Raw genomic sequence first — 13,334 nt, 5'->3', positions numbered from 1 at the left:
TTCACTTCTTGTCTCTCTTAACACAAACCATTTACCGAATATTTAGATGGGAAAGAGACATGATCAACGAATATATTGAGGATGATTGGCAGACATTTATATGACTGATCAGGTCCACATTTGTGGATACTTCCCAGGCTGCACCTTACTCCTGTTTATTTTTATTTTTTTGTTTCTTACTATTTATTACATGTGCTGTCTGGCAGGGTGAGTGCCTGTTTCTGTGTCTTCCACTGTTCCTCTGTTTAAAAATAACAAAATGTTCAATTCAAAACAAAAATTATGGGGGCACTGGTGACCAAGTTATGGCGTGAGACGTTTTTTTCAGTGCTCCTGCAAATCCGCAACATTCACATAAAAAAACAGCACAAACTACATTAATATCAGGCAAAAACTGAAGAGAGCACCTTAAGGACATAAACAAGTGGACAACTCATACGAAACCGTCCTGAATGGCCGAAAAACTACAGAAGTACGGAAGCGATGTTAATGCCTCACGGTTTGCTAGGAGCATGAGACAGCGAGCAACAGGCGAGGCGGACCCACCGACTACCGCAGGGAGTGAGACTCCAAACATGAGTAATGAAGAAATTAAAGCATTTTATCTTCACTGAGAGGAGATATAGCCAAAGCGATAACAGACGAACTCAAAGGTGCATTAGCGAAAGACTTTCAAGCTATACGAGCTGAGCTACAGGCGGTCTGCTCCGAACTTGCTAACAGCACAAAGGTCATACAAGCTAAAGTGAATATCATAAAAGTGGACATTGTAGATGTAAAGGTGATCTATCAACGTGGTCAGACGAAGTCACTTCGATATGGTCTACAGTAACGCTCAAAGATAAATGTGAAGACCTGGAAGGGAGAATGAGAAGGTCCAATATCCGCATCGCGATCATTGAGGAGCGCCTGGGCTCCAGTTCTCCACAAGCTGTTGCAAAAGTTATCATAGAAGCCTTGCAGATGGACCATGACATAAAGGTGGATTGCTCACACTGCACACTCACTGTGAGAAGATCTGGGGACCAGGAGGCACCACGAGCTATCGTTACTAAATTACATCATGACAGAGACATGAAAGAGATACTGTGGTGAGCCCGAGAGAGAGTCCGCTGATTCACAATGGGCACCGCATCGCCTTCTTCCCCAACTACACAACCAGGGTGGCCAAAGCAAGAGCCACTTTCACGGAGGTACATAAGATGCTGCAGGGCCGCAAGGGGGTACGCTACGGCCTCCTCTATTCAGCCATATTGCGGATTACACATCAGAATAAAGAGAAGGAGTTCCTAGACCCCAAGAAGGCCATGCAATACGTCCAGAGCAATATTGCATCAACAGAGACTGCCAAATAAAGGTACTGATTGCTCAAACTGAGACAACAATAATATTAGAAACTATTTCCATTGTTACAGCTAATTCCATACAGCTCTTGGTGCAAGTATTATGGAGGTAAACCTACAGACTGGAACAATATGAGTAAATCCACTATTTTATGTAGACTCTCTTCTTTTTTGTATGTTAAGGATTGATGGAGCCTGAGCAGTACATTTTCTTGTTATTAGATCTTTCTTGTTATAACTCTGTCTTTATTTTATATACATATGTTAGCGCACTTGTTCCACATTCACACTACACCTCGGTTATGCAAGTAAGCTGCTTGGCTTAGCGGCCAGGGACCATGTCCCGGGTACTTAAACGTAGTACTTACCTGTTCTGTGTTTTTTGCGTTCTACTCCTAATGTTCCTGCACAGACCAAGGTTGATTGTTTCCTGTCGTAACTGTCGTTTTGCGCCATCTCTTGGTTCTGTTTCTTCCCTCTTTGGTTGGTTTTGTTTACATTATGTAGCCATACCCCTTATACCCCACTCAGGTAATGGGTGATCCACTTAAAAGAGTAACTTATAATGTAAAAGGGCTCCACAATCCAGGCAAAAAGAAGAAAATATTGAAACAATTAAGACAAATTAACTGTCACATAGCATTTTCATAAGAAACCCACTTTTCTGATACAGATCATAAAAAACTAAAATAATCTTGGGCTGATACGGCCTTTTACTCATCCCACCACTCAGGGAACAAGAAGGCTGAAATGAGCTTCCTCTGCAGGATGGATGGGCACACCCTTAGAGATAGGGTGAGATGCTCATAGTAGAGCCGCTGCTCCTCCACATCAAGAGGAGTCAGCTAAGGTGGGATCTGTTCCTGATTCCCCCAAGATGCCTCCCTTTGGAGGTGTTCATGGCAGGACCCACCAGGAGGAGGCCCAGGGGACAGCCAACAACATGTTGGAGGGACTACAGGTCCGTCTCAAAATATTAGCATATTGTGATAAAGTTCATTATTTTCCATAATGTCATGATGAAAATTTAACATTCATATATTTTAGCACACTAACTGAAATATTTCAGGTCTTTTATTGTCTTAATACGGATGATTTTGGCGTACAGCTCATGAAAACCCAAAATTCCTATCTCACAAAATTAGCATATCATTAAAAGGGTCTCTAAACGAGCTATGAACCTAATCATCTGAATCAACGAGTTAACTCTAAACACCTGCAAAAGATTCCTGAGGCCTTTAAAACTCCCAGCCTGGTTCATCACTCAAAACCCCAATCATGGGTAAGACTGCCGACCTGACTGCTGTCCAGAAGGCCACTATTGACACCCTCAAGCAAGAGGGTAAGACACAGAAAGAAATTTCTGAACGAATAGGCTGTTCCCAGAGTGCTGTATCAAGGCACCTCAGTGGGAAGTCTGTGGGAAGGAAAATGTGTGGCAGAAAACGCTGCACAACGAGAAGAGGTGACCGGACCCTGAGGAAGATTGTGGAGAAGGGCCGATTCCAGACCTTGGGGGACCTGCGGAAGCAGTGGACTGAGTCTGGAGTAGAAACATCCAGAGCCACCGTGCACAGGCGTGTGCAGGAAATGGGCTACAGGTGCCGCATTCCCCAGACCTGGGCTACAGAGAAGCAGCACTGGACTGTTGCTCAGTGGTCCAAAGTACTTTTTTCGGATGAAAGCAAATTCTGCATGTCATTCGGAAATCAAGGTGCCAGAGTCTGGAGGAAGACTGGGGAGAAGGAAATGCCAAAATGCCAGAAGTCCAGTGTCAAGTACCCACAGTCAGTGATGGTCTGGGGTGCCGTGTCAGCTGCTGGTGTTGGTCCACTGTGTTTTATCAAGGGCAGGGTCAATGCAGCTAGCTGTCAGGAGATTTTGGAGCACTTCATGCTTCCATCTGCTGAAAAGCTTTATGGAGATGAAGATTTCATTTTTCAGCACGACCTGGCACCTGCTCACAGTGCCAAAACCACTGGTAAATGGTTTACTGACCATGGTATCACTGTGCTCAATTGGCCTGCCAACTCTCCTGACCTGAACCCCATAGAGAATCTGTGGGATATTGTGAAGAGAACGTTGAGAGACTCAAGACCCAACACTCTGGATGAGCTAAAGGCCGCTATCGAAGCATCCTGGGCCTCCATAAGACCTCAGCAGTGCCACAGGCTGATTGCCTCCATGCCACGCCGCATTGAAGCAGTCATTTCTGCAAAAGGATTCCCGACAAAGTATTGAGTGCATAACTGTACATGATTATTTGAAGGTTGACGTTTTTTGTATTAAAAACACTTTTCTTTTATTGGTCGGATGAAATATGCTAATTTTGTGAAATAGGAATTTTGGGTTTTCATGAGCTGTATGCCAAAATCATCCGTATTAAGACAATAAAAGACCTGAAATATTTCAGTTAGTGTGCAATTAATCTAAAATATATGAATGTTAAATTTTCATCATGACATTATGGAAAATAATGAACTTTATCACAATATGCTAATATTTTGAGAAGGACCTGTATGTCTCTTGTTTGGCCCGGGAAAGCCTCGGGCTTCCCCCAGAAGTGCTGGGTGAAGTGTCTGCAAAGAGGTAAGTCTGGGCGTCTCTGTTGAGACTGCTGTCCCCGCGACCCTGTCCTGGAATAAGCAGAAGACTATGAGTACAAGTATAAGCATCAGAGTTGAAAGGAAATTGCAGTTGACAAATTTGTTTCAATTTAAATATTAAGGCAGCAATTCCCTTCCTCTCTATGTTGACTGTGTAAGGCTAACCTACTGTGTGCCCTTCTGGACTGTGTTCACTTGCAATGCTGCAGAATCAGAATCAGCTTTATTCGCCATGTTTGTGCACACAAGCAAGGAATTTGGCTTTGTTCTTAATGTTTTTTTCACACTGGAAGATGGAGTTTAAGTAATGCAACAAGAACAAAACAGTTAAATGTAGGATTTAGGGGTGTTTACAAGAATAGTATTTAGTTCAGATTGAGGTTCATAAAAAAAAGAAATAAACTTTAAAAGCTCAAGCAACTCTTTGATTTGAGTGAATGTGAATGATTTCATTTTGACTGGAAACACATGAAAGAGAATTGATTACTTTATGTAAAAGTACATTAAAACAGACAAACTAAGGATGAAAGCATTTTTTTACACATTAACTTCCTGTTCTTTGGGCTGAACATTCAAAGGAACATTTAACTGGCTGTTAATCTGTGTTTGGTTTCAAGGACGGGATGATTAAAGTCAGTCAATCATCTTTGGCAAACTCCTAGATGCCCTTATGAAATCTTATTTCCATGGGTGACTGAATGGCACAAGAGAGATCCTATAGAAAACTCCTCAATAAATGTTATTCATATTGTTTAATGAGGAAAAGACACAAAATACTCCGCCAAGATTTTTGTTATGCCCTTCAGGTTAAAATCAATCTTCAAATATATTGTGTTTTAACACAAAAATACTTTTAAATATGCACCCTGTTTCTGTCTAAAACAAATAGAAAAATATTTCTCTCCATTTTTAATGTTCAAACGCTGAAGGAATATGTTCACAAATAGATCTTTTACAGCAATATATGTGCTGTTTATTGAAATGCAGAGCTTTATTTAAATTAATTTAAAACAGACCATGCACATTGCTGAACACATTGATCTAAATATGCCTAAATTAGCCAAAAGGCTATTTTACATCTGTAGTCCCAGGAGGTCAGATTGCTTGCTACACAAATGAGAGAAAAACAGACAAACAATGAAACGGAACATAGCATTGACTTAAATATGGCATACATTGGTGTAGAATTAATGATCACACATCTAGGTCCCCTTAAGGCATTGCTGAGTTTTAAATGTTTTAAAGGTGAGATTTTCTTACTGCAGCTGGAAAATCATTCAAGTCTCACTACCCTTCTCTGATAACAACTGTTTACTAAATGCTGTGAACCTATAAAGTATTAAACAGTCTTTTCTCATAGAGGCTCTGGTTGCCTACCCGTTGTTACTCGTGGGGGGTGGAATGAGTCAATGCAAGATCTTATAAGTAAAAGAGTCAAGGTTTTATTTTAATTTTCAAAACTTGAGAAAATATATATTGGTTTTATAAATGTTGTTCTTACCAATAACCATTTGATGATATCATATTAAATTTGAGGGGGAAAAAAACATGCAAGGGAGAAACATTCTGCCTGCACTGATCCGATTTGTCTGAAATAATGGAGGCCGACATGAATAATTTTAGATAGGTTTTTAAATGATAGGGTAGAGTCTATGGTAACACCAAGATATTTAATTTTAGGTGTAATCTGAAAGTCTTTTCCTTTAGGGAAGACATTTGAACAAGAGCTTGATGAAAAAAACCATACTCAGATTTTTATTCAGCTGAAGAAATGACTTTGAGTCATAAATAGTTCAATGCTATCAGTTTTTCTTAGACTTTTTTGTAATATTCCGCCTGTCTAAAACAATGGCATCATCAGCATACAACTGAGTATTGATGTTTTTAATTAACATCAGGCAAATCATTAATATATATAGAAAACAAAGTTGGTTTAATTCTGGCACCCTGAGGCACTCCAACTTGACAGTTTAGGTGAGTAGAGGTGATACAGCTGAGAGAGACACAATTGGTGCTATTGCCATCCAAAATACACCTTGTACAGAGAGGTTATATTTTGTTAACAAAGACAGTAGTATTTTTTTTTTTTTATCAAGGCACTTGAGAAAGGTGAGAAGGGTTGTTACGGACTTTTTAGTGCTTATAGTATACATCTAGACCAGGGGTAACAATAAAGTCGCATAGGCCCCCAGTTTCTCAAACTCACAGAATCTGTCTGAAAACTGTCCCAGCTTGGACATAGATCATAGAATATGTGCACCTTAACCACTTTCTGGCTCTAAATGTGATTCCGGAACCTTAGGGGAAGTGCTGAATTTTTTTTCATTTTTCATCTGCTGGATATAAAATAGGTTTTGCTACGAACTCCTTCACAGATCTGATGATTGCACACTCTTTTGTTCTCTACTGCAAATAATAATAACTGGCAAATAATTGTTTGATCTTGAGTAGGAGGCATGGTAGTTCCTCCTACTCAAGATCAGGTTGCTGTGGAAGACCTCCTTTCTTGTTCCGGTACCAAAGAAAACTCACCCATCAGTCCTCAATGACTATAGACCTGTTGCCCTGACATCTCACATCATGAAGGTCCTAGAGAGTCTCCTGTTGGCCCACCTGAGTAAGGAAACAATGAACCATCAGGACCTCCTTTGGTTTGCTTATCACTGTGGAGTTGGAGTTGAAGATGCCATCAAACACCTGCTTCAACAAACCCACTGTCATCTGGACAAAGCCAGCAGCACTGTGAGGATCATGTTCTTTGATTTCTCCAGAACATTTAATACAATCCAACCTGATTTGCTTTGTCAGAAACTCCAGAAGACTCAGGTGGAGGCCTCAACAATCTCCTGGATCAAAGACTACCTGACAAACAGACCACAGTTTGTGAGACTGAAGGGTTGTGAGTCTAACCAGGTAGTCAGCAGCACAGGAGCACCACAGGAGGCTGTACTCTCACCATTCCTTTTCACTCTGTACACCTCAGACTTCCAGTACAAGACAGACTCCTGTCATCTGCAGAAATACTCAGATGATTCTGCAGTTGTGGGGTGGATCAGAGATGGACAAGAAGCTGAGTACAGGAAGGTGGTGGAGCACTTTGTGGCATGGTGTGGAAACAATCATCTCATCTTGAACGTGACTAAAACAAAGGAGATGATTGTAGATTTTAAGAGAAACAGGAATAAGTCAAAAACTATTTCTATCAAGAGAGAAGAAGTGGAGGTGGTGGAGGAGTATAAATACCTCGGTGTTCACCTGGACAACTACGGTGCCCAGGGGGTGCAAAACACTTTTACAAGTACCGAAACAAATTTAATTTAAATTTAACAATGATCTCCAGAGGTTCTAGAGGAGTCCCTAGAACATAGCCAGCCTTCTTTATCAGCTTGTTGAGTTTTTTTAAGACCCTGTCTTAAAAAAATCTGCTGCTTCCCCAGCAGATGATGGCAGAAGAGATCAGACTCTCAACAACAGACTTATAGAAGATATGCAGCATCTTGCTGCAAACACCAAAGGACCTAAGCTTCCTCAAGGAGTACAGTCTGCTCTGTCCCTTCTTGTAGATGGCTTCACAGTTGCATCTCCACTCTAGTCTGTTGTCTACGGTGGCCGGGGGGTGCAAAACACTTTTACAAGTACCGAAACAAATTTACATTTCAGAAAATCAACCGGAAAGGGAATGTACCAACGCCGAGGCTGACCCGGAAGTCAGCCTCAGGGCTGCATCCTTCGAAGGCCGTATTTGTAGGCCAATTACGTCACAGCGCGGCGACGAAGGCTGTCCCAATTCATGAATCATTCCGAGCAAATGCTGCCGACAAATGTGTCCTTATTTTGCCCGATTTGAAGGATGGGTTGTGAGTATCCTTCGCGGCCTACAATGTTTTTAGTGCGGGAATATAACTATGTAGACGTGAAATATCTGCTTGATTTATCTAGACATCGCTTAATTTCAAACGTGCTCCGACGTGTTCGGAGTTTTCCGTTCCCGGCGTAGTAACCGGCTCGCCTCGCCAGCCCTACCGGCGGTGAGGCGAGCTAACCTGGTAGAGATCTGACCGGACTATCGGCACTAAGCTCCCGCTGGCAGTTATCACAGTGAACGTTTAACACAAGTGATTTCTAACAGTTTATGTTATTATTTTAATTGTTACTGAAAATCGATTTAATATTTCAGGTGATATTAAGGTTAACCAGAATAAATGGTCAGTTTTATGTAATTCAACTGTATCGCTGGAGAGTGTGATTGAGAATAAATAAGCTTTTCAATATTAATTTTTTATGAAGAAATGTGCTACATGTTTTAAAAGTTTATTTATAATTCAGTTAGCATTATAATTTCTGATTCCAGGTAAACCCAACGAGGAATACACCTCCAAATGTAAATGAATCTCAGTAAAGTTAATATTTTCTTCAAATTAAGACAAATGTGAAATTAAAAAAGGCTTTATTTTGCTCTGATATTAAGCAAGATGTTTTTTTTTTTTTTGGTATTTTCATATTTTTTTTAGGTACAAAGCAGCAGACGGGCCAGTTTATTAAACTCAGGGCTGAGAACCACCACCTTTTTACTGGAGCTAAAAACTCAGCCACCGTGGCTTGGAGGTACAATAACAACATTCTTTGCAGTCGGTTTCTGTCCAGTTTCAATAACTCCTATCTTTCTAACTTTCATAAATATCCATCCAGTGATTAACGTACTTCTTTTGGTTTTCCCTCTTTCCTTTAGTTTGTTTAGGACAATTCTGGAGAAGATGTGACCAACAGGGGAAGGTCAGCCCCTTTCAGGCCAAAACAATGTGGGCCAATTTGAAAAAAAAAAAAAGAAATATAAAGTTTGTTCAGAAGTTCTCATGTCACACACAAATAAAAAATATTTCTAAAAGTCTTGTTGGTTTCTCTGTTTAGTCAACTCTTCTTTTATTACATCTAACTTTAGGATTGTAAGTATCCAGGGTCAGGAGAGGCAGTCAGTGAAAAGCCCACTGCTGCTACTTGGCCCTGGTTTGTTCTTATGGATGAGATGTTGGGACAGAGATCTTCCACAACACCTCCTGTCCTAATTGCCTCCATCCCTGAGGACACTCCAGGGCCAAGCGGAGCGGTGGGCAACCAGATGGAGAAGGAAGACAGTGAGCCAGCAGGAAGGGGTCAGAAAAGAAAGAGGGACAGAGATGAGGAGATAATGGAGTTGATCAGGGAGGACATGAGGGTACAGAGAGAACCAGAAGAGAGGACACAGAGAATGGACAGACTGTTTTCCAAAGAATGGCACCAAAATAAGATGCTACATAAGAAATATTAAGTTTTGTTCAGATTGTTTCTTAAAGTTTTAAGGTGTTCTAATAAATTTCAAAATTCACAGTGAACGTTTAACACAAGTGATTTCTAACAGTTTATGTTATTATTTTAATTGTTACTGAAAATCGATTTAATATTTCAGGTGATATTAAGGTTAACCAGAATAAATGGTCAGTTTTATGTAATCCAACTGTATCGCTGGAGAGTGTGATTGAGAATAAATAAGCTTTTCAATATGAATTTTTAATGAAGAAATGTGCTACATGTTTTAAAAGTTATTTATAATTCAGTTAGCATTATAATTTCTGATTCCAGGTACAATCCAGAGACAATCATGTTCAGGTAAAAAAGATGTTTGATTTAACTAGCCAATAAACAAAGAGATAGCAACTTTATGGCTAATGTATGTTGACATATTATATATCTATATATATATATATATATATTATAAACAACAACTTTACATTTTAAGATAGATGGGAATTATAAAGTATTTGATCCCCTCTGACTGTTCTTAGATAATTATATAATAATGCAGTGTTTTTGGTGTATTAGTATCTTCTTGCTTTGATCACTTAAAATATCCAGAAGCATGCCTTAAAAATAATGTGTTTTTCCATCTCCATTCTTCCCTTTTCTAGACCAGACCTCTTCACTGCAGGATCAACCTGAGTGTCCCAGTCCTGAAACGCTTCTTCAACCAGGAGGACACCAGGCCTGATTTTCAGCTGAGCAGGGAGTCTCTGGCAGTGCTGCTTAATCTTTTGCACCAGGATAGGCAACATGGATGGGTGCTACTATTGAGACCTTGGTTTTTCTTTTCTTGGTGACAAGTGGCACATCCTACAGAGTGGTCTGCAGAGTGTTTGAGATGCCTCGCTCTACTGTCCATCGCATCGTCCACAGAGTTACAGAGGAGATTGTGGCTATTCGTCACCAGGTCATCTACCTTCTAAAGACCCCTGAGGATTTAAGGCAGTGTCCCGTGAGTTTGCAGGGCTGGACGCCACAGAGCTTTTCTTAAAGCTGTGGGTGCAATTGATGGCTGCCATATCCACTTCAGGTGTCCAAGCAGCCCTGATGGTCAGTGCTACAGGAACAGGAAACTATTTCCTTCCATAATCCTGCTGGCAGTTTCTGAGAGCCATTTTATTGACACGTATGTGGGCTGGCCTGGGTCAGTGCATGACTCTAGGGTGCTCCGCCACAGCCCACTGTAGAGTTTATCCTCCTCCAGGGCATTTTATCCTTGCTGATGGAGGGTACCCATGCCTCCAATATCCACTCCCCCTCATCACTCCCTACAAGAGGACAAGACAAGGTGTGGGAGCCCAGCGCTTTAACAGCCATCATTCCAAAAACACGCTCTATAATAGAGCGTGTTTTTGGAATGATGAAAACCAGATTCAGGGCCATCTTCCTGCAAGCGCTTGAGGTGCATGACACCTTTGTACCTCACGTAAGTTTTGACCTAGATCCATTTTATATATACATTATACATAATATACACATATATGCACCTTCTTTTAAATTGTTTTCAGGTCATAACAGCATGTGCCATCCTCCACAACATCTGCCTTGGTGCTGGGGATGTCATGGACCCAGAGGATGACCCAGAGGAGGCTGTAGAAGAGGATGAGGGTGAGGTTTGGACTAAGACAGTCAGCGTTGCTCTCTGGCAGGACCAGCTTTCAGCTGAGGTGTCTGCCCTGGAGGAGGTACCACCAGAACATGACTACTGTGTGCAGCCAAGTATAATATTATAGATGTGATTAATGTTTGAGGGGAATAACTAATTGTAATATTTTGTGAGCACCATCTTCTAATTCTGCATTTTTCCGATTACCTCTTAGTGATGCGGCAGCCGTCAATTCAGCCAGCCCTTTAAACCCACTTAATGGACGATGACGTGGACAGCGGAGAGAGACATCACAAACATCTGCAGACCACCTGTGTGATGCTTCGCTCACCATCCAGAAAGACTAACCAAAGGTCTCAGTTGCAGCGTCCCATCCAAGTCTCTGACCTTGCGAGAGATTTAGCCACACCGCCAGAGACTTTCTGTTCAGAAAGACATCTGCCTCTTTGTTCTGTTGAAGAGGTTTTTCCAGGAACCGGTCACTCAAGTTGATCCTGCTGTCACCATTTTAAATACTTGTGCATAGTTTTATTTTATGCCTTTTGTCTTGTAATCTTGATCTGTTTGAATGTTTTCTTCCCACATTCTGTTTAAAATGCTGTTTGTATTTTTCATAATAAATTCTGTTTATAACTTTAAATGAAGTTGATGTATTGTTGGATCAAATGTAAATAACATTAGTGACAAAACAATTTTGAAATTTATTAGAACACCTTAAAACTTTAAGAAACAATCTGAACAAAACTTAATATTTCTTATGTAGCATCTTATTTTGGTGCCATTCTTTGGAAAACAGTCTGTCCATTCTCTGTGTCCTCTCTTCTGGTTCTCTTCTGGTTCTCTCTGTAGCCTCATGTCCTCCCTGATCAACTCCATTATCTCCTCATCTCTGTCCCTCTTTCTTTTCTGACCCCTTCCTGCTGGCTCACTGTCTTCCTTCTCCATCTGGTTGCCCACCGCTCCGCTTGGCCCTGGAGTATCCTCAGGGATGGAGGCAATTAGGACAGGAGGTGTTGTGGAAGATCTCTGTCCCAACATCTCATCCATAAGAACAAACCAGGGCCAAGTAGCAGCAGTGGGCTTTTCACTGACTGCCTCTCCTGACCCTGGATACTTACAATCCTAAAGTTAGATGGAATAAAAGAAGAGTTGACTAAACAGAGAAACCAACAAGACTTTTAGAAATATTTTTTATTTGTGTGTGACATGAGAACTTCTGAACAAACTTTATATTTCTTTTTTTTTTTTCAAATTGGCCCACATTGTTTTGGCCTGAAAGGGGCTGACTTTCACCTGTTGGTCACATCTTCTCCAGAATTGTCCTAAACAAACTAAAGGAAAGAGGGAAAGCCAAAAGAAGTACGTTAATCACTGGATGGATATTTATGAAAGTTAGAAAGATAGGAGTTATTGAAACTGGACAGAAACTGACTGTAAAGAATGTTGTTATTGTACCTCCAAGCCACGGTGGCTGAGTTTTTAGCTCCAGTAAAAAGGTGGTGGTTCTCAGCCCTGAGCTTCATAAACTGGCCCGTCTGCTGCTTTGTACCTAAACAAGAAAAAAAAAAAAACATCTTGCTTAATATCAGAGCAAAATAAAGCCTTTTTTAATTTCACATTTGTCTTAATTTGAAGAAAATATTAACTTTACTGAGATTCATTTACATTTGGAGGTGTATTCCTCGTTGGGTTTACCTGGAATCAGAAATTATAATGCTAACTGAATTATAAATAAACTTTTAAAACATATAGCACATTTCTTCATAAAAAATTAATATTGAAAAGCTTATTTATTCTCAATCACACTCTCCAGCGATACAGTTGAATTACATAAAACTGACCATTTATTCTGGTTAACCTTAATATCACCTGAAATATTAAATCGATTTTCAGTAACAATTAAAATAATAACATAAACTGTTAGAAATCACTTGTGTTAAACGTTCACTGTGATAACTGCCAGCGGGAGCTTAGTGCCGATAGTCCGGTCAGATCTCTACCAGGTTAGCTCGCCTCACCGCCGGTAGGGCTGGCGAGGCGAGCCGGTTACTACGCCGGGAACGGAAAACTCCGAACACGTCGGAGCACGTTTGAAATTAAGCGATGTCTAGATAAATCAAGCAGATATTTCACGTCTACATAGTTATATTCCCGCACTAAAAACATTGTAGAAGTTAATTTTCCACAGTTTACTCACAGCTTTTGTTGCTATGGTCCGTCATGGCTTCCCCTGCTTGACCAATCCGCTTCGACCCGCAATGAATGATGGGAAATGATGGGCCGCGAAGGATACTCACGACCCATCCTTCAAATTGGGCAAAATAAGGACACATTTGTCGGCAGCATTTGCTCGGAATGATTCATGAATTGGAACAGCCTTTGTCGCCGCGCTGTGACGTAATCGGCCTACAAATACGGCCTTCGAAGGATGCAGCCCTGAGGCTG

The 13,334-nt window shown here is 40.8% G+C and overlaps 1 long non-coding RNA gene across 1 annotated transcript in view; it reads right to left on the bottom strand.

The window, feature by feature from the left end:
* The window catches only part of LOC124872590, an 80,162-nt gene that overhangs the window by 61,642 nt on the left and 5,186 nt on the right, over positions 1-13,334 (bottom strand). The window lies entirely within an intron of this gene.

The sequence above is a fragment of the Girardinichthys multiradiatus genome, chromosome 8 (assembly GCF_021462225.1).
Source record: "Girardinichthys multiradiatus isolate DD_20200921_A chromosome 8, DD_fGirMul_XY1, whole genome shotgun sequence".
Lineage (NCBI taxonomy): Eukaryota > Metazoa > Chordata > Actinopteri > Cyprinodontiformes > Goodeidae > Girardinichthys > Girardinichthys multiradiatus.
This window is presented reverse-complemented; position numbering and strand designations above follow the sequence as displayed.